A 20,638-nucleotide genomic window follows, 5' to 3' on the forward strand; every position below is an offset into this window, starting at 1 on the left:
CACTACCTGTAGTTCGCATTGTGCGAGACCCCTAGTTCGCATTAAACACCCCCACCCTCCTTCGGTGTGGGGCTCATGTTGGCCATGCCCCAGCCCCTGAAGCATTCACGCTGATTTCTTGCAGCAGCTGGGCACTGTAACAGCTCAAGAGCTGCTCTGTAAGGCAAGTAAAAGGGTGTGGGCCCTGCAGCACTACCTGTAGTTTGCATTGTGCTTTGGAAGGCACAAAGTAAGCAGACGGGAAGAGAAGTCAGGATAGTGCACAAGGGTATAGACGGGAGGGGCTCAAGAAAAAAGAAGTGGAAACAGACAGCAAACTAGGCTTCCAATGCACAATGCAAACTACAGGTAGTGCTGCAGGGCCCACACCCTTTTACTTGCCTTACAGAGCAGCTCTGGAGCTGTTTAATCACTCAATTGGATTTTTCTGCCAGCATAATTTTTCTCTTACGTCCTAGAGGATGCTGGGGACTCCGTAAGGACCATGGGGGATAGACGGGCTCCGCAGGAGACATGGGCACTTTAAGAAAGACTTTAGATCTGGGTGTGCACTGGCTCCTCCCTCTATGCCCCTCCTCCAGACCTCAGTTTACTACTGTGCCCAGAGGAGACTGGGTGCTTTTCAGGGAGCTCTCCTGAGTTTCCTGACAGAAAGTATATTTGTTAGATTTTTTTATTTTCAGGGAGCCTGCTGGCAACAGACTCCCTGCATCGAGGGGCGGAGGGGAGAGATGCACACCTACTTCTGTGAGTTGATAGGCTCTGCTTCTTAGGCTACTGTACAGCATTAGCTCCAGAGGGATCGGTACGCAGGTCTCACCCTCGCCGTCCGTCCCAGCGCCGCGCCGCCGTCCCCCTCGCAGAGCCGGAAGATAGAAGCCGGGTGAGTATGAGAAGAAAAGAAGACTTCAGAGGCGGCGGAAGACTTCATGATCTTCACTGAGGTAACGCACAGCAGTAAAGCTGTGCTCCATTGCTCCCATACACCTCTCACACGGCAGTCAGTGTAAGGGTGAAGGGCGCAGGGGGGACGCCCTGGGCAGCAATATAGACCTCTCTTTGGCAAAATAAATATATATGCAGCTAGGCACTGTATATATATATAAGAGCCCCCGCCTTTTTTTTACTATATTTGAGCGGGACAGAAGCCCGTCGCTGAGGGGGTGGGGCTTCTCCCTCAGCACTCACCAGCGCCATTTTCTCCACAGCACCGCTGAGGGGAAGCTCCACGGACTCTCCCCTGCTTATACCACGGTAGAAAGAGGGTCTTAAAGAAGAGGGGGGCACATAATTAGGCGCATATATATATGGAAATACAGCGCTACTGGGTAAACATAAAATTATTGTGTTTTTTTCCTGGGTCATATAGCGCTGGGGTGTGTGCTGGCATACTCTCTCTCTCTGTCTCTCCAAAGGGCCTTGTTGGGGAACTGTCCTCAGATAAGAGGATTCCCTGAGTGTATGGTGTGTCGGTACACGTGTGTCGACATGTCTGAGGTAGAAGGCTCTCCTAGAGAGGAGCAGGAGCAAATTAATGTGGTGTCTCCATCGACAACGCCGACACCTGACTGGATGGATATGTGGAATGTTTTAAGTGCTAATGTAAACTTATTACACAAGAGATTAGACAAAGCTGAAGCTAGGGAACAGTCAGGGAGTCAACCCATGCCTGTCCCTATGTCGCAGGGACCTTCGGGGTCTCAAAAGCGCCCACTATCCCAAATAGTTGACACAGATACCGACACGGATTCTGACTCCAGTGTCGACTACGATGATGCAAAGTTACAGCCAAAATTGGCTAAATGTATTCGATATATGATTATTGCACTAAAAGATGTTTTGCACATCACAGAGTCCCCTGTCCCTGACACGAGGGTACACATGTATAAGGGAAAGAAACCTGAGATAACCTTTCCCCCCTCACATGAGTTGAACGAATTATGTGAAAAAGCTTGGGAATCTCCAGACAAAAAGCTGCAGATTCCCAAAAGGATTCTTATGGCGTATCCTTTCCCGCCAATGGACAGGATACGGTGGGAATCCTCCCCTAGGGTGGATAAAGCATTGACACGCTTATCCAAAAAGGTAGCGCTGCCATCCCAGGATACGGCTACCATCAGGGACCCTGCTGACCGCAAGCAGGAGGTTACCCTAAAGTCCATTTACACACATTCTGGTACCTTACTCAGACCGGCAATTGCGTCGGCCGGGGTTGTAGCGCGGTGGCAGCGGAATTGCAGACCCGTCCTCAATTCCTGCTAAAAGTGGAATCATCCTTTCATATGAACCAACCTATTGTGATGCCTGTGGCTACGCGTGACTTGGAGGATTCCGAGTCCCTTGATGTGGTCAGGGCTTTGAAAATTTACGTGGCCAGAACGGCTAGAGTCAGAAAAACAGAAGCACTGTTTGTCCTGTATGCAGCCAACAAGATTGGCACCCCTGCTTCAAAGCAGACTATTGCTCTCTGGATCTGTAACACGATTCAGCAGGCGCATTCTATGGCAGCAAATCCATCTGCGAACTACAGGTAGTGCTGCAGGGCCCACACCCTTTTACTTGCCTTACAGAGCAGCTCTGGAGCTGTTACAGTGCCCAGCTGCTGCAAGAATTCAGCTTGAATGCTTCAGGGGCTGGGGCATAGCCAACATGAGCCCCACACCAAAGGAGGGTGGAGGTGTTTAATGCAAACTAGGGGTCAGCCAAGCGCCGCAAAAGGCCACCATGCCCTGCACGCCCCTTTTCTCTTTTCATATGCAGACGAGGGTTGAAGCCAACTTTGACCAACTGCTTGGATGACATCACCATATGCAAATCCATCTGCGGCAGGCCTTCCCCCAGGAATGCTTGCACTAGTTGTTGCATTTGGTTTGTTGTTTGGGGGTGCTTCAGTATTAGGCAGCCTTCTGCCCTCCCATGTTCATCTGAAAATATATGTTCTCCCTGCAGTTGTTGTCCCAAGATGAGAGTTCCCTTGTGCTGCCTCAGTTGAATCTCCTTTACTTGACAGAGATGTGCATGAGCAGCGGCCCTCCCCAGCCCTATTCCAAATCATACTTATTTTGCATAGGAGATACCATGGTCATGAAGATTTTTCTCCCAGGGTGAGGTTCATTCATTGCATTTTGGGTATGCTGACCCCTGTGATTTCCCCAAATGTGGGAAACTCGACTGCATTATTTGTGGTAGTGGGAGGCTGTGTTTGTGATTTCTTCTGGTCAGCTCTGGTAAAAGTCAGATTTCTTTGTTTCAGATTTTCCTTTAGCCTTGTTCTTCTTTCGAGAGTTCCCTTGTGCTGCCTCAGTTGGATCTCCTTCACTTAACAGGGGGGTGCCCGAGCAGCGACCCTCCCCAGCTCTAGCCCAACTCCTACTTACCTGCCAGGTGAGATACTATGATCATGAAGGTGCTTCTCCCAGGGCAAGGCTCACCCATTGCACTCTGGGTGTGCTGCCCCTGCGATTTCCCCAAATGTGGGAAACTTGACTGCATAATTTGTGTTTCCCCTGGTCGGCTCTCGTATAATTCAGATCTCTTTGTCTCAGATCTCTCTCCAGCCTAGTTTGCTGTCTGTTTCCACTTCTCTTTTCTTCAGCCGCTCCCTTCTATACCCTTGTGCACTATCCTGACTTCTCCTCCCGTCTGCTTACTTTGTGCCTTCCAATGCACAATGCAAACTACAGGTAGTGCTGCAGGGCCCACACCCTTTTACTTGCCTTACAGAGCGTCTCTGGAGCTGTTACAGTGCCCAGCTGCTGCAAGAAATCTGCTTGAATGCTTCAGGGGATGGGACATGGCCAACATGAGCCCCACACCAAAGGAGGGTGGAGCAGAAGGCTGCCTAATACTGAAGCACCCCCAAACAACAAACCAAATGCAACAACTAGTGCAAGCATTCCTGGGGGAAGGCCTGCCGCAGATGGATTTGTGGTGATGTCATCCAAGCAGTTGGTCAAAGGTGGCTTCAACCCTCGTCTGCATATGAAAACAGAAAAGGGGCGTGCAGGGCATGGTGGCCTTTTGCGGCGCTTGACTGACCCCTAGTTTGCATTAAACACCTCCACCCTCCTTCGGTGTGGGGCTCATGTTGGCTATGCCCCAGCCCCTGAAGCATTCAAGCTGATTTCTTGCAGCAGCTGGCCACTGTAACAGCTCCAGAGCTGCTCTGTAAGGCAAGTAAAAGGGTGTGGGCCCTGCAGCACTACCTGTAGTTTGCATTGTGCATTGGAAGGCACAAAGTAAGCAGACGGGAGGAGAAGTCAGGATAGTGCACAAGGGTATAGAAGGGAGCGGCTGAAGAAAAGAGAAGTGGAAACAGACAGCAAACTAGGCTGGAGAGAGACCTGAGACAAAGAGATCTGAATTATACGAGAGCCGACCAGGGGAAACACAAATTATGCAGTCAAGTTTCCCACATTTGGGGAAATCGCAGGAGCAGCACACCCAGAGCAATGGGTGAGCCTTGCCCTGGGAGAAGCACCTTCATGATCATAGTATCTCACCTGGCAGGTAAGTAGGAGTTGGGCTAGAGCTGGGGAGGGTCGCTGCTCGGGTACCCCCCTGTAAAGTGAAGGAGATCCAACTGAGGCAGCACAAGGGAACTCTCGAAAGAAGAACAAGGCTAGAGGAAAATCTGAGACAAAGAAATCTGACTTTTACCAGAGCTGACCAGAGGAAAGCACAAACACAGTCCCCCACTACCACAAATAATGCAGTCAAGTTTCCCACATTTGGGGAAATCACAGGGGTCAGCATACCCAAAATGCAATGAATGAACCTCACCCTGGGAGAAAAATCTTCATGACCATGGTATCTCCTATGCAAAATAAGCATGATTTGGAATAGGGCTGGGGAGGGCCGCTGCTCATGCACATCTCTGTCAAGTAAAGGAGATTCAACTGAGGCAGCACAAGGGAACTCTCATCTTGGGTCAACAACTGCAGGGAGAACACATATTTTCAGATGAACATGGGAGGGCAGAAGGCTGCCTAATACTGAAGCACCCTCAAACAACAAACCAAATGCAACAACTAGTGCAAGCATTCCTGGGGGAAGTTCTGCAGAAGACGGATTTGCATACGGTGATGTCATCCAAGCAGTGGGTCAAAGTTGGCTTCAACCCTCATCTGCATATGAAAAGAGAAAAGGGGCGTGCAGGGCATGGCGGCCTTTTGCGGTGCTTGGATGACCCGTAGTTCGCATTAAACACCTCCACCCTCCTTTGGTGTGGGGCTCATGTTGGCCATGCCCCATCCCCTGAAGCATTCAAGCTGATTTCTTGCAGCAGCTGGGCACTGTAACAGCTCCAGAGCTGCTCTGTAAGGCAAGTAAAAGGGTGTGGGCCCTGCAGCACTACCTGTAGTTTGCATTGTGCATTGGAAGGCACAAAGTAAGCAGACGGGAGGAGAAGTTAGGATAGTGCACAAGGGTATAGAAGGGAGCGGCTGAAGAAAAGAGAAGTGGAAACAGACAGCAAACTAGGCTGGAGAGAGACCTGAGACAAAGAGATCTGAATTATACGAGAGCCGACCAGGGGAAACACAAATTATGCAGTCAAGTTTCCCACATTTGGGGAAATTGCAGGAGCAGCACACCCAGAGTACAATGGGTGAGCCTTGCCCTGGGAGAAGCACCTTCATGATCATAGTATCTCACCTGGCAGGTAAGTAGGAGTTGGGCTAGAGCTGGGGAGGGTCGCTGCTCGGGTACCCCCCTGTAAAGTGAAGGAGATCCAACTGAGGCAGCACAAGGGAACTCTCGAAAGAAGAACAAGGCTAAAGGAAAATCTGAGACAAAGAAATCTGACTTTTACCAGAGCTGACCAGAGGAAAGCACAAACACAGTCTCCCACTACCACAAATAATGCAGTCAAGTTTCCCACATTTGGGGAAATCACAGGGGTCAGCATACCCAAAATGCAATGAATGAACCTCACCCTGGGAGAAAAATCTTCATGACCATGGTATCTCCTATGCAAAATAAGTATGATTTGGAATAGGGCTGGGGAGGGCCGCTGCTCATGCACATCTCTGTCAAGTAAAGCAGATTCAACTGAGGCAGCACAAGGGAACTCTCATCTTGGGACAACAACTGCAGGGAGAACACATATTTTCAGATGAACATGGGAGGGCAGAAGGCTGCCTAATACTGAAGCACCCCCAAACAACAAACCAAATGCAACAACTAGTGCAAGCATTCCTGGGGGAAGTTCTGCAGAAGACGGATTTGCATACGGTGATGTCATCCAAGCAGTGGGTCAAAGTTGGCTTCAACCCTCATCTGCATATGAAAAGAGAAAAGGGGCGTGCAGGGCATGGCGGCCTTTTGCGGTGCTTGGATGACCCCTAGTTCGCATTAAACACCTCAACCCTCCTTTGGTGTGGGGCTCATGTTGGCCATGCCCCATCCCCTGAAGCATTCAAGCTGATTTCTTGCAGCAGCTGGGCACTGTAACAGCTCCAGAGCTGCTCTGTAAGGCAAGTAAAAGGGTGTGGGCCCTGCAGCACTACCTGTAGTTTGCATTGTGCATTGGAAGGCACAAAGTAAGCAGACGGGAGGAGAAGTCAGGATAGTGCACAAGGGTATAGAAGGGAGCGGCTGAAGAAAAGAGAAGTGGAAACAGACAGCAAACTAGGCTGGAGAGAGACCTGTGACAAAGAGATCTGAATTATACGAGAGCCGACCAGGGGAAACACAAATTATGCAGTCAAGTTTCCCACATTTGGGGAAATCGCAGGAGCAGCACACCCAGAGTACAATGGGTGAGCCTTGCCCTGGGAGAAGCACCTTCATGATCATAGTATCTCACCTGGCAGGTAAGTAGGAGTTGGGCTAGAGCTGGGGAGGGTCGCTGCTCGGGTACCCCCCTGTAAAGTGAAGGAGATCCAACTGAGGCAGCACAAGGGAACTCTCGAAAGAAGAACAAGGCTAAAGGAAAATCTGAGACAAAGAAATCTGACTTTTACCAGAGCTGACCAGAGGAAAGCACAAACACAGTCTCCCACTACCACAAATAATGCAGTCAAGTTTCCCACATTTGGGGAAATCACAGGGGTCAGCATACCCAAAATGCAATGAATGAACCTCACCCTGGGAGAAAAATCTTCATGACCATGGTATCTCCTATGCAAAATAAGTATGATTTGGAATAGGGCTGGGGAGGGCCGCTGCTCATGCACATCTCTGTCAAGTAAAGGAGATTCAACTGAGGCAGCACAAGGGAACTTTCATCTGGGGACAACAACTGCAGGGAGAACACATATTTTCAGATGAACATGGGAGGGCAGAAGGCTGCCTAATACTGAAGCACCCCCAAACAACAAACCAAATGCAACAACTAGTCCAAGCATTCCTGGGGGAAGTTCTGCAGAAGACGGATTTGCATACGGTGATGTCATCCAAGCAGTGGGTCAAAGTTGGCTTCAACCCTCATCTGCATATGAAAAGAGAAAAGGGGCGTGCAGGGCATGGTGGCCTTTTGCGGTGCTTGGATGACCCCTAGTTCGCATTAAACACCTCCACCCTCCTTTGGTGTGGGGCTCATGTTGGCCATGCCCCATCCCCTGAAGCATTCAAGCTGATTTCTTGCAGCAGCTGGGCACTGTAACAGCTCCAGAGCTGCTCTGTAAGGCAAGTAAAAGGGTGTGGGCCCTGCAGCACTACCTGTAGTTTGCATTGTGCATTGGAAGGCACAAAGTAAGCAGATGGGAGGAGAAGTCAGGATAGTGCACAAGGGTATAGAAGGGAGCGGCTGAAGAAAAGAGAAGTGGAAACAGACAGCAAACTAGGCTGGAGAGAGACCTGAGACAAAGAGATCTGAATTATACGAGAGCCGACCAGGGGAAACACAAATTATGCAGTCAAGTTTCCCACATTTGGGGAAATCGCAGGGGCAGCACACCCAGAGTGCAATGGGTGAGCCTTGCCCTGGGAGAAGCACCTTCATGATCATAGTATCTCACCTGGCAGGTAAGTAGGAGTTGGGCTAGAGCTGGGGAAAGTCGCTGTTCGGGCACCCCCCTGTCAAGTGAAAGAGATCCAACTGAGGCAGCACAAGGGAACTCTCGAAAGAAGAACAAGGCTAGAGGAAGATCTGAAACAAAGAAATCTGACTTTTTCCAGAGCTGACCAGAGGAAAGCACAAACACAGTCCCCCACTACCACAAATAATGCAGTCGAGTTTCCCACATTTGGGGAAATCACAGGGGTCAGCATACCCAAAATGCAATGAATGAACCTCACCCTGGGAGAACAATCTTCATGACCATGGTATCTCCTATGCAAAATAAGTATGATTTGGGATAGGGCTGGGGAGGGCCGCTGCTCATGCACATCTCTGTCAAGTAAAGGAGATTCAACTGAGGCAGCACAAGGAAACTCTCATCTGGGGACAACAACTGCAGGGAGAACACATATTTTCAGATGAACATGGGAGGGCAGAAGGCTGCCTAATACTGAAGCACCCCCAAACAACAAACCAAATGCAACAACTAGTACAAGCATTCCTGGGGGAAGTTCTGCAGAAGACGGAATTGCATACGGTGATGTCATCCAAGCAGTGGGCCAAAGTTGGCTGGAACCCTCATCTGCATATGAAAAGAGAAAAGGGGTATGCAGGGCATGGCGGCCTTTTGCGGCGCTTGGATGACCCTTAGTTCGCATTAAACACCCCCACCCTCCTTCGGTGTGGGGCTCATGTTGGCCATGCCCCATCCCCTGAAGCATTCAAGCTGATTTCTTGCAGCAGCTTGGCACTGTAACAGCTCCAGAGCTGTTCTGTTAGGCAAGTAAAAGGGTGTGGGCCCTGCAGCACTACCTGTAGTTTGCATTGCGCATTGGAAGGCACAAAGTAAGCAGACAGGAGGAGAAGTCAGGATAGTGCACAAGGGTATAAAAGGGAGCGGCTCAAGAAAAGAGAAGTTGAAACAGACAGCAAACTAGGCTGGAGAGAGACCTGAGACAAAGAGATCTGAATTATACGAGACCTGACCAGGGGAAACACAAATTATGCAGTCAAGTTTCCCACATTTGGGGAAATCGCAGGGGCAGCACACCCAGAGTGCAATGGGTGAGCCTTGCCCTGGGAGAAGCACCTTCATGATCATAGTATCTCACCTGGCAGGTAAGTAGGAGTTGGGCTAGAGCTGGGGAGGGTCGCTGCTCGGGCACCCCCCTGTCAAGTGAAGGAGATCCAACTGAGGCAGCACAAGGAAACTCTCGAAAGAAGAACAAGGCTAGAGGAAGATCTGAGACAAAGAAATTTGACTTTTACCAGAGCTGACCAGAGGAAAACACAAACACAGTCCCCCACTACCAACAAATAAAGCAGTCGCGTTACCCACATTTGGGGAAATCACAGGGGTCAGCATACCCAGAATGCAATGAATGAACCTCACCCTGGAAGAGTAATCTTCATGACCATGGTATCTCCTATGCAAAATAAGTATGATTTGGGATAGGGCTGGGGAGGGCCGCTGCTCATGCACATCTCTGTCAAGTAAAGGAGATTCAACTGAGGCAGCACAAGGGAACTCTCATCTGGGGACAACAACTGCAGGGAGAACACATATTTTCAGATGAACATGGGAGGGCAGAAGGCTGCCTAATACTGAAGCACCCCCAAACAACAAACCAAATGCAACAACTAGTGCAAGCATTCCTGGGGTAAGTTCTGCAGAAGACGGATTTGCATACGGTGATGTCATCCAAGCAGTGGGTCAAAGTTGGCTTCAACCCTCATCTGCATATGAAAAGAGAAAAGGGGCGTGCAGGGCATGGCGGCCTTTTGCGATGCTTGGATGACCCCTAGTTCGCATTAAACACCCCCACCCTCCTTTGGTGTGGGGCTCATGTTGGCCATGCCCCATCCCCTGAAGCATTCAAGCTGATTTATTGCAGCAGCTGGGCACTGTAACAGCTCCAGAGCTGCTCTGAACGGCAAGTAAAAGGGTGTGGGCCCTGCAGCACTACCTGTAGTTTGCATTGTGCATTGGAAGGCACAAAGTAAGCAGACGTGAGAAGTCAGGATAGTGCGCAAGGGCATAGAAGGGAGCGGCTCAAGAAAAGAGAAGTTGAAACAGACAGCAAACTAGGCTGGAGAGAGACCTGAGACAAAGAGATCTGAATTATACGAGAGCCGACCAGGGGAAACACAAATTATGCAGTCAAGTTTCCCACATTTGGGGAAATCGCAGGAGCAGCACACCCAGAGTGCAATGGGTGAGCCTTGCCCTGGGAGAAGCACCTTCCTGATTATAGTATCTCACCTGGCAGGTAAGTAGGAGTTGGGCTAGAGCTTGGGAGGGTCGCTGCTCGGGCACCCCCCTGTCAAGTGAAGGAGATCCAACTGAGGCAGCACAAGGAAACTCTCGAAAGAAGAACAAGGCTAGAGGAAGATCTGAGACAAAGAAATCTGACTTTTACCAGAGCTGACCAGAGGAAAGCACAAACACAGTCCCCCACTACCACAAATAATGCAGTCGAGTTTCCCACATTTGGGGAAATCACAGGGGTCAGCATACCCAGAATACAATGAATGAACCTCACCCTGGGAGAACAATCTTCATGACCATGGTATCTCCTATGCAAAATAAGTATGATTTGGGATAGGGCTGGGGAGGGCCGCTGCTCAGGCACATCTCTGTCAAGTAAAGGAGATTCAACTGAGGCAGCACAAGGGAACTCTCATCTGGGGACAACAACTGCAGGGAGAACACATATTTTCAGATGAACATGGGAGGACAGAAGGCTGCCTAATACTGAAGCACCCCCAAACAACAAACCAAATGCAACAACTAGTAAAAGCATTCCTGGGTGAAGGTCTGCAGAAGACGGATTTGCATACGGTGATGTCATCCAAGCAGTGGGCCAAAGTTGGCTGGAACCCTCATCTGCATATGAAAAGAGAAAAGGGTTATGCAGGGCATGGTGGCCTTTTGCGGCGCTTGGATGACCCCTAGTTCGCATTAAACACCTCCACCCTCCTTCGGTGTGGGGCTCATGTTGGCTATGCCCCAGCCCCTGAAGCATTCAAGCTGATTTCTTGCAGCAGCTGGGCACTGTAACAGCTCCAGAGCTGCTCTGTAAGGCAACTAAAAGGGTGTGGGCCCTGCAGCACTACCTGTAGTTCGCATTGTGCGTAGGAAGGCACAAAGTAAGCAGACGGGAGAAGTCAGGATAGTGCGCAAGGGCATAGAAGGGAGCGGCTCAAGAAAAGAGAAGTGGAAACAGACAGCAAACTAGGCTGGAGAGAGACCTGAGACAAAGAGATCTGAATTATACGAGAGCCGACCAGGGGAAACACAAATTATGCAGTCAAGTTTCCCACATTTGGGGAAATCGCAGGGGCAGCACACCCAGAGTGCAATGGGTGAGCCTTGCCCTGGGAGAAGCACCTTCATGATCATAGTATCTCACCTGGCAGGTAAGTAGGAGTTGGGCAAGAGCTGGGGAGGGTCGCTGCTCGGGCACCCCCCTGTCAAGTGAAGGAGATCCAACTGAGGCAGCACAAAGGAACTCTCAAAAGAAGAACAAGGCTAGAGGAAGATCTGAGACAAAGAAATCTGACTTTTACCAGAGCTGACCAGAAGAAAGCACAAACACAGTCCCCCCACTACCAACAAATAAAGCAGTCGCGTTTCCCACATTTGGGGAAATCACAGGGGTCAGCATACCCAGAATGCAATGAATGAACCTCACCCTGGGAGAGTAATCTTCATGACCATGGTATCTCCTATGCAAAATAAGTATGATTTGGGATAGGGCTGGGGAGGGCCGCTGCTCATGCACATCTCTGTCAAGTAAAGGAGATTCAACTGAGGCAGCACAAGGGAACTCTCATCTGGGGACAACAACTGCAGGGAGAACACATATTTTCAGATGAACATGGGAGGGCAGAAGGCTGCCTAATACTGAAGCACCCCCAAACAACAAACCAAATGCAACAACTAGTGCAAGCATTCCTGGGGGAAGGCCTGCAGCAGATGGATTTGCATACGGTGATGTCATCCAAGCAGTGGGTCAAAGTTGGCTTCAACCCTCGTCTGCATATGAAAAGAGAAAAGGGGCGTGCAGGGCATGGCGGCCTTTTGCGACGCTTGGATGACCCCTAGTTCGCATTAAACACCTCCACCCTCCTTCGGTGTGGGGCTCATGTTGGCTATGCCCCAGCCCCTGAAGCATTCAAGCTGATTTCTTGCAGCAGCTGGGCACTGTAACAGCTCCAGAGCTGCTCTGTACGGCAAGTAAAAGGGTGTGGGCCCTGCAGCACTACCTGTAGTTTGCATTGTGCATTGGAAGGCACAAAGAAAGCAGACAGGAGGAGAAGTCAGGATAGTGCACAAGGGTATAAAAGGGAGGGGCTCATGAAAAAAGAAGTGGAAACAGACAGCAAATTAGGCTGGAGAGAGACCTGAGACAAAGAGATCTGAATTATACGAGAGCCGACCAGGGGAAACACAAATTATGCAGTCAAGCTTCCCACATTTGGGGAAATCAGAGTGCAATGGGTGAGCCTTGCCCTGGGAGAAGCACCTTCATGATCATAGTATCTCACCTGGCAGGTAAGTAGGAGTTGGGCTAGAGCTGGGGAGGGTCGCTGCTCGGGCACCCCCCTGTCAAGTGAAAGAGATCCAACTGAGGCAGCACAAGGGAACGCTCGAAAGAAGAACAAGGCTAGAGGAAGATCTGAGACAAAGAAATCTGACTTTTACCAGAGCTGACCAGAGGAAAGCACAAACACAGTCCCCCACTACCACAAATAATGCAGTCGAGTTTCCCACATTTGGGGAAATCACAGGGGTCAGCATACCCAGAATACAATGAATGAACCTCACCCTGGGAGAACAATCTTCATGACCATGGTATCTCCTATGCAAAATAAGTATGATTTGGGATAGGGCTGGGGAGGGCCGCTGCTCAGGCACATCTCTGTCAAGTAAAGGAGATTCAACTGAGGCAGCACAAGGGAACTCTCATCTGGGGACAACAACTGCAGGGAGAACACATATTTTCAGATGAACATGGGAGGGCAGAAGGCTGCTTAATACTGAAGCACCCCCAAACAACAAACCAAATGCAACAACTAGTGCAAGCATTCCTGGGGGAAGGCCTGCAGCAGATGGATTTGCATACGGTGATGTCATCCAAGCAGTGGGTCAAAGTTGGCTTCAACCCTCGTCTGCATATGAAAAGAGAAAAGGGGCGTGCAGGGCATGGCGGCCTTTTGCGGCGCTTGGATGACCCCTAGTTCACATTAAACACCTCCACCCTCCTTCGGTGTGGGGCTCATGTTGGCTATGCCCCAGCCCCTGAAGCATTCAAGCTGATTTCTTGCAGCAGCTGGGCACTGTAACAGCTCCAGAGCTGCTCTGTACGGCAAGTAAAAGGGTGTGGGCCCTGCAGCACTACCTGTAGTTTGCATTGTGCATTGGAAGGCACAAAGTAAGCAGACAGGAGGAGAAGTCAGGATAGTGCACAAGGGTATAAAAGGGAGGGGCTCATGAAAAAAGAAGTGGAAACAGACAGCAAACTAGGCTGGAGAGAGACCTGAGACAAAGAGATCTGAATTATACGAGAGCTGACCAGGGGAAACACAAATTATGCAGTCAAGCTTCCCACATTTGGGGAAATCGCAGGGGCACCACACCCAGAGTGCAATGGGTGAGCCTTGCCCTGGGAGAAGCACCTTCATGATCAAAGTATCTCACCTGGCAGGTAAGTAGGAGTTGGGCTAGAGCTGAGGAGGGTCGCTGTTCGGGCACCCCCCTGTCAAGTGAAAGAGATCCAACTGAGGCAGCACAAGGGAACTCTCGAAAGAAGAACAAGGCTAGAGGAAGATCTGAGACAAATAAATCTGACTTTTACCAGAGCTGTGCAGAGGAAAGCACAAACACAGTCCCCCACTACCACAAATAATGCAGTCGAGTTTCCCACATTTGGGGAAATCACAGGGGTCAGCATACCCAGAATGCAATGAATGAACCTCACCCTGGGAGAACAATCTTCATGACCATGGTATCGCCTATGCAAAATAAGTATGATTTTGGATAGGGCTGGGGAGGGCCGCTGCTCAGGCACATCTCTGTCAAGTAAAGGAGATTCAACTGAGGCAGCACAAGGGAACTCTCATCTGGGGACAACAACTGCAGGGAGAACACATATTTCCAGATAAACATGGGAGGGCAGAAGGCTGCCTAATACTGAAGCACCCCCAAACAACAAACCAAATGCAACAACTAGTACAAGCATTCCTGGGGGAAGGCCTGCAGCAGATGGATTTGCATATGGTGATGTCATCCAAGCAGTGGGTCAAAGTTGGCTTCAACCCTCGTCTGCATATGAAAAGAGAAAAGGGGCGTGCAGGGCATGGCGGCCTTTTGCGGCGCTTGGATGACCCCTAGTTCGCATTAAACACCTCCACCCTCCTTCGGTGTGGGGCTCATGTTGGCTATGCCCCAGCCCCTGAAGCATTCAAGCTGATTTCTTGCAGCAGCTGGGCACTGTAACAGCTCCAGAGCTGCTCTGAACGGCAAGTAAAAGGGTGTGGGCCCTGCAGCACTACCTGTAGTTTGCATTGTGCATTGGAAGGCACAAAGTAAGCAGACGGGAGAAGTCAGGATAGTGCGCAAGGGCATAGAAGGGAGCGGCTCAAGAAAAGAGAAGTTGAAACAGACAGCAAACTAGGCTGGAGAGAGACCTGAGACAAAGAGATCTGAATTATATGAGAGCCGACCAGGGGAAACACAAATTATGCAGTCAAGTTTCCCACATTTGGGGAAATCGCAGGAGCAGCACACCCAGAGTGCAATGGGTGAGCCTTGCCCTGGGAGAAGCACCTACATGATCATAGTATCTCACCTGCCAGGTAAGTAGAAGTTGGGCTAGAGCTGGGGAGGGTCGCTGCTCGGGTACCCCCCTGTCAAGTGAAGGAGATCCAACTGAGGCAGCACAAGGGAACTCTCGAAAGAAGAACAAGGCTAGAGGAAGATCTGAGACAAATAAATCTGACTTTTACCAGAGCTGACCAGAGGAAAGCACAAACACAGTCCCCCACTACCACAAATAATGCAGTCGAGTTTCCCACATTTGGGGAAATCACAGGGGTCAGCATACCCAGAATGCAATGAATGAACCTCACCCTGGGAGAACAATCTTCATGACCATGGTATCTCCTATGCAAAATAAGTATGATTTGGGATAGGGCTGGGGAGGGCCGCTGCTCAGGCACATCTCTGTCAAGTAAAGGAGATTCAACTGAGGCAGCACAAGGGAACTCTCATCTGGGGACAACAACTGCAGGGAGAACACAAATTTTCAGATGAACATGGGAGGGCAGAAGGCTGCCTAATAATGAAGCACCCCCAAACAACAAACCAAATGCAACAACTAGTGCAAGCATTCCTGGGGGAAGGCCTGCAGCAGATGGATTTGCATACGGTGATGTCATCCAAGCAGTGGGTCAAACAACAAACCAAATGCAACAACTAGTGCAAGCATTCCTGGGGGAAGGCCTGCAGCAGATGGATTTGCATACGGTGATGTCATCCAAGCAGTGGGTCAAAGTTGGCTTCAACCCTCGTCTGCATATGAAAAGAGAAAAGGGGCGTGCAGGGCATGGCGGCCTTTTGCGGTGCTTGGATGACCCCTAGTTCGCATTAAACACCTCCACCCTCCTTCGGTGTGGGGCTCATGTTGGCTATGCCCCAGCCCCTGAAGCATTCAAGCTGATTTCTTGCAGCAGCTGGGCACTGTAACAGCTCCAGAGCTGCTCTGTACGGCAAGTAAAAGGGTGTGGGCCCTGCAGCACTACCAGTAGTTTGCATTGTGCATTGGAAGGCACAAAGTAAGCAGGCAAGGTCCAGAGAACAGTTAGAGGTCGGAGTAGCACTATCTCAAGTAGTACTACGACAGCACGGATGGATTCTAAATATTCCAAAATCGCAGCTGATTCCGACGACACGTCTGCTGTTCCTAGGGATGATTCTGGACACAGTACAGAAAAAGGTGTTTCTCCCGGAGGAGAAAGCCAAGGAGTTATCCGACATAGTCAGGAACCTCCTAAGACCAGGCCAAGTGTCAGTACAATGCACAATGGTCCTGGGAAAGATGGTGGCTTCTTACGAAGCGATTCCATTCGGCAGATTCCATGCAAGAACTTTTCAGTGGGATCTGCTGGACAAATGGTCCGGATCGCATCTTCAAATGCATCAGCGGATAACCCTGTCTCCAAGGACAAGGATGTCTCTCCTGTGGTGGTTACAGAGTGCTCATCTCCTAGAGGGCCGCAGATTCGGCATTCAGGATTGGGTCCTGGTGACCACGGATGCCAGCCTGAGAGGCTGGGGAGCAGTCACACAGGGAAGAAATTTCCTGGGCTTGTGGTCAAGCATGGAAACGTCACTTCACATAAATATCCTGGAACTAAGGGCCATTTACAATGCCCTAAGTCAGGCAAGACCTCTGCTTCAGGGTCAGCCGGTGTTGATCCAGTCGGACAACATCACGGCAGTCGCCCACGTAAACAGACAGGGCGGCACAAGAAGCAGGAGGGCAATGATGGAAGTGGCAAGGATTCTTCGCTGGGCGGAGAATCATGTGATAGCACTGTCAGCAGTGTTCATTCCGGGAGTGGACAACTGGGAAGCAGACTTCCTCAGCAGACACGATCTTCACCCGGGGGAGTGGGGACTTCACCCAGAAGTCTTCCACATGATTGTGAACCGTTGGGAAAAACCAAAGGGTGGACATGATGGCGTCCCGCCTCAACAAAAAGCTGGACAGATATTGCGCCAGGTCAAGGGACCCTCAGGCAATAGCTGTGGACTCTCTGGTAACACCGTGGGTGTACCAGTCAGTGTATGTGTTCCCTCCTCTTCCTCTCATACCAAAAGTACTGAGAATCATAAGAAGGAGAGGAGTAAAGACTATACTCGTGGCTCCGGATTGGCCAAGAAGGACTTGGTACCCGGAAATTCAAGAGATGCTCACGGAAGACCCGTGGCCTCTACCTCTAAGAAAGGACCTGCTCCAGCAGGGACCATGTCTGTTCCAAGACTTACCGCGGCTGCGTTTGACGGCATGGCGGTTGAACGCCGGATCCTGAAGGAAAAAGGCATTCCGGATGAAGTCATCCCTACCCTGATCAAAGCCAGGAAGGATGTAACCATACAACATTATCACCGTATTTGGCGTAAATATGTTGCGTGGTGCGAGGCCAGGAAGGCCCCTACAGAGGAATTTCAACTGGGTCGTTTCCTGCATTTCCTGCAAACAGGACTGTCTATGGGCCTCAAATTAGGGTCCATTAAGGTTCAAATTTCGGCCCTGTCAATATTCTTCCAAAAAGAACTGGCTTCTGTTCCTGAAGTTCAGACGTTTGTCAAGGGAGTACTGCATATACAGCCTCCTTTTGTGCCTCCAGTGGCACCTTGGGATCTCAATATAGTTTTGGGATTCCTAAAATCACATTGGTTTGAACCACTCACCACTGTGGACTTAAAATATCTCACATGGAAAGTGGTAATGCTGTTAGCCCTGGCTTCAGCCAGGCGTGTCTCAGAATTGACCAAAACAAAAAACTGCAACAAACGAGCGCCTAATCATCAAAATAAAAAGTGAAAACCAATACGTGTTTCATAGAATTAAATAATCACAATTTTATGTTCCTGATAGTCTGCGCTTGCCGGAATACTATGTGTAGTATTGTGGTGATAGCATAGAAAAAGAACAAACGGCTGCGCTGAATATCAGGAACGAAACATGATGTACAGAGAGCCAACGTAAAAAATAACAATGTTTATTAATAAAACATATAAAAAGATTAATTGTCAAATAACCGGTGAAAAATATATACAAATATATATAAGAACAGTCACTAGACGTGAACTAGTGGTATATTGTAATGACTCAGCTTATTGGGGTGAAAAGTTCAGTGATTCACTTGTTAGATAGTTGATAAATACCAGGTGTGTTGGTAGGATCCTAATGAATAAAAAAGTCCCTCAGTTGAAATTGATATTCAATACCTTTCCAAAATGGGCTGGTAAGAGCCGAGCGTCCTCGGCTTCAATGTCCTGCAATGCCCATATACGCTGTGCAGCGGAAAGGAATGGACCGTCTCTCTCACAACCCGGTCGTGGCGGCGTGTGCGCTGAAGCCGCTGATGTCGGATGCTGTAGAAGGAGGGTGCAGCGGGGACCAAGGAACACCTGGAAGATTTCACCTGAGCTGAGTGTGGATAGGGGCGGGTCCTGACGCGTTTCGTCACGTTCACGTGACTTTCTCAAAGGTAGAATGTTCTTATATATATTTATATATATTTTTCACCGGTTATTTGACAATTAATCTTTTTATATGTTTTATTAATAAACATTGTTATTTTTTACGTTGGCTCTCTGTACATCGTGTCTCAGAATTGGCGGCTTTATCCTATAAAAGCCCTTACCTAATTTTTCATATGTGGTGCCTGCGGCTACTAGGGACTTGGAGGATTCCAAGTTGCTGGACGTAGTCAGGGCCCTGAAAATATATGTTTCCAGGACGGCTGGAGTCAGAAAATCTGATTCGCTGTTTATCCTGTATGCACCCAGCAAGCTGGGTGCTCCTGCTTCTAAGCAGACGATTGCTCGTTGGATTTGTAGTACAATTCAGCTTGCACATTCTGTGGCAGGCCTGCCACAGCCAAAATCTGTAAAAGCCCATTCCACACGAAAGTGGGCTCATCTTGGGCGGCTGCCCGAGGGGTCTCGGCTTTACAACTTTGCCGAGCAGCTACTTGGTCAGGGGAAAACATGTTTGCTAAATTCTACAAATTTGATACCCTGGCTGAGGAGGACCTGGAGTTCTCTCATTCGGTGCTGCAGAGTCATCCGCACTCTCCCACCCGGTTGGGAGCTTTGGTATAATCCCCATGGTCCTTTCGGAGTCCCCAGCATCCACTAGGACGTTAGAGAAAATAAGAATTTACTTACCGATAATTCTATTTCTCATAGTCCATAGTGGATGCTGGGCGCCCATCCCAAGTGCGGATTGTCTGCATTACTTGTACATAGTTATTGTTACAAAAATCGGGTTATTGTTGTTGTGAGCCATCTTTTCAGAGGCTCCTTCTGTTATCATGCTGTTAACTGGGTTCAGATCACAAGTTGTACGGTGTGATTGGTGTGGCTGGTATGAGTCTTACCCGGGATTCAAAATCCTTCCTTATTGTGTACGCTCGTCCGGGCACAGTATCCTAACTGAGGCTTGGAGGAGGGTCATAGGGGGAGGAGCCAGTGCACACCAGCTAGTCCTAAAGCTTTTACTTTGTGCCCAGTCTCCTGCGGAGCCGCTATTCCCCATGGTCCTTTCGGAGTCCCCAGCATCCACTACGGGACTATGAGAAATAGAATTATCGGTAAGTAAATTCTTATTTTCTGGACTGTGTCCAGGATCATCCTTAGGAATAGAAGACGTGTCGTCGGGATCAGCTGCGATTTTGGAATATTAAGAATCCAACCGTGCTGCCGCAACACTACCTGAGATAGTGCTACCCCGACTACCAACTGTTCCCTGGATCTTGCCCTTATCCGGAGATCGTCCAAGTAAGGGATAATTAAAACTCCCTTCCTTCGAAGGAGTATCATCATTTCGGCCATTACTTTGGTAAAGACCCGGGGTGCCGTGGACAAACCAAACGGGCAGCGTCTGAAACTGATAGTGACAGTTCTGTACCACAAACCTGAGGTACCCTTGGTGAGAAGGGTAATTTGGGACATGGAGATAAGCATCCTTGATGTCCAGAGACACCATATAATCCCCTTCTTCCCGTTTGCCATCACCGCTCTGAGTAACTCCATCTTGAATTTGAACCTTTGTATGTAAGTGTTCAAGGATTTCAGATTTAAATTAGGTCTCACCGAGCCGTCCGGCTTCGGTACCACAAACAGCGTGGAATAATACCCCTTTCCCTGTTGTAGGAGGGGTACCTTGATTATCACCTGCTGGGAATACAGCTTGTGAATGGCTTCCCATACCGCCTCCCTGTCGGAGGGAGACGTCGGTAAAGCAGACTTTAGGAAAACGGCGAAGGGGAGACGTCTCGAATTCCAATTTGTACCCCTGAGATACCACCTGAAGGATCCAGGGGTCCACCTGTGAGTGAGCCCACTGCACGCTGAAATTTATGAGACGGGCCCACACCGTTTCTGTTCCTGGGAACTGGCTGTTTGCTGCAGCCTTTTTCCTCTCCCTCTGCCACGGGGCAGAAATGAGGAGCCTTTTGCCTGCTTGCCCTTATGGGGCCCAAAGGACTGCGCCTGATAATACGGCGTCTTCTTATGTTGAGAGGCTACCTGGGGTAAAAATGTGGATTTCCCAGCCGTTGCCGTGGCCACCAGGTCTGTTAGACCCTACCCCAAATAACTCCTCCCTTTTATAAGGCGATACTTCCATATGCCTTTTGGAATCAGCATCACCTGACCACTGTCTTGTCCATAACCCTCTTCTGGCAGAAATGGACAGCGCACTTACTCTTGATGCCAGTCGGCAAATATCCCTCTGTGCATCACGCATATATAGAAAGCATATTTTAAATGCTCTATAGTCAGTAATATACTGTCCCTATCTAGGGTATCAATATTGTCAGTCAGGGAATCCGACC

General features: G+C 49.6%; 20 non-coding genes and 1 pseudogene across 20 annotated transcripts; 2 read left to right on the top strand and 19 right to left on the bottom strand.

Annotated features, from left to right (window-relative positions):
- Nucleotides 1-3,053: 3,053 nt before the first annotated feature.
- LOC135049325 (U1 spliceosomal RNA) lies at nucleotides 3,054-3,217 on the top strand. Its single transcript, XR_010241086.1, has one exon. It is a non-coding gene; the product is annotated as a U1 spliceosomal RNA (small nuclear RNA).
- Nucleotides 3,218-3,369: 152 nt separating this feature from the next.
- LOC135049415 (U1 spliceosomal RNA) lies at nucleotides 3,370-3,532 on the top strand. The gene has a single exon (XR_010241170.1). It is a non-coding gene; the product is annotated as a U1 spliceosomal RNA (small nuclear RNA).
- An 824-nt stretch (nucleotides 3,533-4,356) lies between these two features.
- LOC135049617 (U1 spliceosomal RNA) lies at nucleotides 4,357-4,517 on the bottom strand. Its single transcript, XR_010241345.1, has one exon. It is a non-coding gene; the product is annotated as a U1 spliceosomal RNA (small nuclear RNA).
- A 152-nt stretch (nucleotides 4,518-4,669) lies between these two features.
- Nucleotides 4,670-4,833, bottom strand: LOC135049263 (U1 spliceosomal RNA). The gene has a single exon (XR_010241028.1). It is a non-coding gene; the product is annotated as a U1 spliceosomal RNA (small nuclear RNA).
- Nucleotides 4,834-5,507: 674 nt separating this feature from the next.
- On the bottom strand, nucleotides 5,508-5,670 carry LOC135049473 (U1 spliceosomal RNA). The gene has a single exon (XR_010241226.1). It is a non-coding gene; the product is annotated as a U1 spliceosomal RNA (small nuclear RNA).
- A 152-nt stretch (nucleotides 5,671-5,822) lies between these two features.
- Nucleotides 5,823-5,986, bottom strand: LOC135049302 (U1 spliceosomal RNA). Its single transcript, XR_010241064.1, has one exon. It is a non-coding gene; the product is annotated as a U1 spliceosomal RNA (small nuclear RNA).
- A 674-nt stretch (nucleotides 5,987-6,660) lies between these two features.
- Nucleotides 6,661-6,823, bottom strand: LOC135049488 (U1 spliceosomal RNA). The gene has a single exon (XR_010241236.1). It is a non-coding gene; the product is annotated as a U1 spliceosomal RNA (small nuclear RNA).
- Nucleotides 6,824-6,975: 152 nt separating this feature from the next.
- Nucleotides 6,976-7,139, bottom strand: LOC135049303 (U1 spliceosomal RNA). The gene has a single exon (XR_010241065.1). It is a non-coding gene; the product is annotated as a U1 spliceosomal RNA (small nuclear RNA).
- A 674-nt stretch (nucleotides 7,140-7,813) lies between these two features.
- LOC135049416 (U1 spliceosomal RNA) lies at nucleotides 7,814-7,976 on the bottom strand. Its single transcript, XR_010241171.1, has one exon. It is a non-coding gene; the product is annotated as a U1 spliceosomal RNA (small nuclear RNA).
- Nucleotides 7,977-8,128: 152 nt separating this feature from the next.
- LOC135049196 (U1 spliceosomal RNA) lies at nucleotides 8,129-8,292 on the bottom strand. The gene has a single exon (XR_010240963.1). It is a non-coding gene; the product is annotated as a U1 spliceosomal RNA (small nuclear RNA).
- A 674-nt stretch (nucleotides 8,293-8,966) lies between these two features.
- Nucleotides 8,967-9,129, bottom strand: LOC135049436 (U1 spliceosomal RNA). Its single transcript, XR_010241190.1, has one exon. It is a non-coding gene; the product is annotated as a U1 spliceosomal RNA (small nuclear RNA).
- A 152-nt stretch (nucleotides 9,130-9,281) lies between these two features.
- LOC135049587 (U1 spliceosomal RNA) lies at nucleotides 9,282-9,446 on the bottom strand. Its single transcript, XR_010241322.1, has one exon. It is a non-coding gene; the product is annotated as a U1 spliceosomal RNA (small nuclear RNA).
- Nucleotides 9,447-10,117: 671 nt separating this feature from the next.
- On the bottom strand, nucleotides 10,118-10,280 carry LOC135049528 (U1 spliceosomal RNA). Its single transcript, XR_010241274.1, has one exon. It is a non-coding gene; the product is annotated as a U1 spliceosomal RNA (small nuclear RNA).
- A 152-nt stretch (nucleotides 10,281-10,432) lies between these two features.
- LOC135049172 (U1 spliceosomal RNA) lies at nucleotides 10,433-10,596 on the bottom strand. The gene has a single exon (XR_010240939.1). It is a non-coding gene; the product is annotated as a U1 spliceosomal RNA (small nuclear RNA).
- A 671-nt stretch (nucleotides 10,597-11,267) lies between these two features.
- LOC135049417 (U1 spliceosomal RNA) lies at nucleotides 11,268-11,430 on the bottom strand. Its single transcript, XR_010241172.1, has one exon. It is a non-coding gene; the product is annotated as a U1 spliceosomal RNA (small nuclear RNA).
- Nucleotides 11,431-11,582: 152 nt separating this feature from the next.
- Nucleotides 11,583-11,748, bottom strand: LOC135049411 (U1 spliceosomal RNA). The gene has a single exon (XR_010241168.1). It is a non-coding gene; the product is annotated as a U1 spliceosomal RNA (small nuclear RNA).
- Nucleotides 11,749-12,720: 972 nt separating this feature from the next.
- LOC135049173 (U1 spliceosomal RNA) lies at nucleotides 12,721-12,884 on the bottom strand. Its single transcript, XR_010240940.1, has one exon. It is a non-coding gene; the product is annotated as a U1 spliceosomal RNA (small nuclear RNA).
- Nucleotides 12,885-13,558: 674 nt separating this feature from the next.
- Nucleotides 13,559-13,721, bottom strand: LOC135049620 (U1 spliceosomal RNA). Its single transcript, XR_010241348.1, has one exon. It is a non-coding gene; the product is annotated as a U1 spliceosomal RNA (small nuclear RNA).
- Nucleotides 13,722-13,873: 152 nt separating this feature from the next.
- LOC135049211 (U1 spliceosomal RNA) lies at nucleotides 13,874-14,037 on the bottom strand. Its single transcript, XR_010240978.1, has one exon. It is a non-coding gene; the product is annotated as a U1 spliceosomal RNA (small nuclear RNA).
- A 692-nt stretch (nucleotides 14,038-14,729) lies between these two features.
- LOC135049380 (U1 spliceosomal RNA) lies at nucleotides 14,730-14,871 on the bottom strand (annotated as a pseudogene).
- Nucleotides 14,872-15,023: 152 nt separating this feature from the next.
- On the bottom strand, nucleotides 15,024-15,187 carry LOC135049241 (U1 spliceosomal RNA). Its single transcript, XR_010241007.1, has one exon. It is a non-coding gene; the product is annotated as a U1 spliceosomal RNA (small nuclear RNA).
- Nucleotides 15,188-20,638: the final 5,451 nt, after the last annotated feature.

This window comes from Pseudophryne corroboree, unplaced genomic scaffold (genome assembly GCF_028390025.1).
Source record: "Pseudophryne corroboree isolate aPseCor3 unplaced genomic scaffold, aPseCor3.hap2 scaffold_99, whole genome shotgun sequence".
NCBI classification, from domain to species: Eukaryota; Metazoa; Chordata; class Amphibia; order Anura; family Myobatrachidae; genus Pseudophryne; species Pseudophryne corroboree.